The following is a 1,436-nucleotide window of genomic DNA, read 5'->3' on the forward strand; positions in this document are numbered from 1 at the left end:
TAATACGCTTTTTAAGTGGGACAAAAATTTAAAGAAATAAAAGAAATCTGCCTTGGGTCACACAGCAAGTTAGGAACAGAGTCAAAACACAACCAAATTCTGACTTTATAGCTCCTAGAGCTCTATTTTAGATACCTGAACAGATAACACAGAATTTCTATTTTTTTTCTTCAGAAATAGCTATTTTTTTCTAAGTAAAAACTTACACAGTGTTTGGTAATACGAGCAGTATAATTTAGTGGAAAAAACTACAAACTGGAACAACCTGGATTCAAAATCTGTTTCTACTCTGATTATTTATATCTTAAATTCTCATAGCTTTTATTTCCATAGTTATAAGTAGAACAGGAATATATATCTCACAAGATTGTTTATGGAATTAAACTAGTTCTGACATAAAAACACATGATCAATAAATATAGTTATACTTCCTTATGTTGTTAAAATTAGATTAAATGAAGGAAACTCTGAGCTAGTCAACCCTAAGAAAGATAGCTTAATTAAGCAGAGCTCTACCATAAGCCCCATGAGAGCAAGAACCACTGTAAACCCAGGGGGCAGTACAGTTGCTGGAACATAGTAGATAATAAATGTTTGCTAAATTATCAGTGTCCTTTGCCATGCTTCCCAGGTTATAAGTGTTACACTATAAATGTAATGGCTCAAAAATTATTGAAATATAGTATGGTCTCATAGCAAGATAATCTCTCATGTATGTTTCTGCTGCTTAGGACAAGGCACAATCCTACCTTTTATATTGAAGAGCACACTGACATAGTGTGCTGTATGTGGGAAACAGAAATTTATATAGGAATGGGAACAGCTGTTCTTTGGTGTGCACAGTATAATTTATATCAAAATATTTTTAAGGAATTTTATGGAGAAGAAAAGTAAAATATTTATTCTACTTGATAACCTCATCTAATTAGTCTTTAGGCCTGAATTTGAAAATGACTTTTCTATTAATAATGATAAAAAGACCCACCACCAGTCCCTCCCATCCAGCCTCTTAGACAGCCTCATCCACCAGAGGGCAGACAGCAGAAGCAAGAAGTACAATCCTGCAGTCTGTGTAACAAAAACCACATTCACAGAAAGATAGACAAGATGAAAAGGCAGAGGGCTATGTACTAGATGAAGGAACAAGATAAAACCCCAGAAAAACAACTAAATGAAGTGGAGATAGGCAACCTTCCAGAAAAAGAATTCAGAATAATGATAGTGAAGATGATCCAGGACCTCGGAAAAAGAATGGAGACTAAGATCGAGAAGAAACAAGAAATGTTTAACAAAGACCTAGAAGAATTAAAGAACAAACAACCAGAGATGAACAATACAATAACTGAAATGAAAACTACACTACAAGGAATCAATAGCAGAATAACTGAGGAAGAAGAACGGATAAGTGACCTGGAAGACAGAATGGTGGAATTCAC

This window comes from Physeter macrocephalus, chromosome 8 (genome assembly GCF_002837175.3).
Source record: "Physeter macrocephalus isolate SW-GA chromosome 8, ASM283717v5, whole genome shotgun sequence".
Classification (NCBI taxonomy): domain Eukaryota; kingdom Metazoa; phylum Chordata; class Mammalia; order Artiodactyla; family Physeteridae; genus Physeter; species Physeter macrocephalus.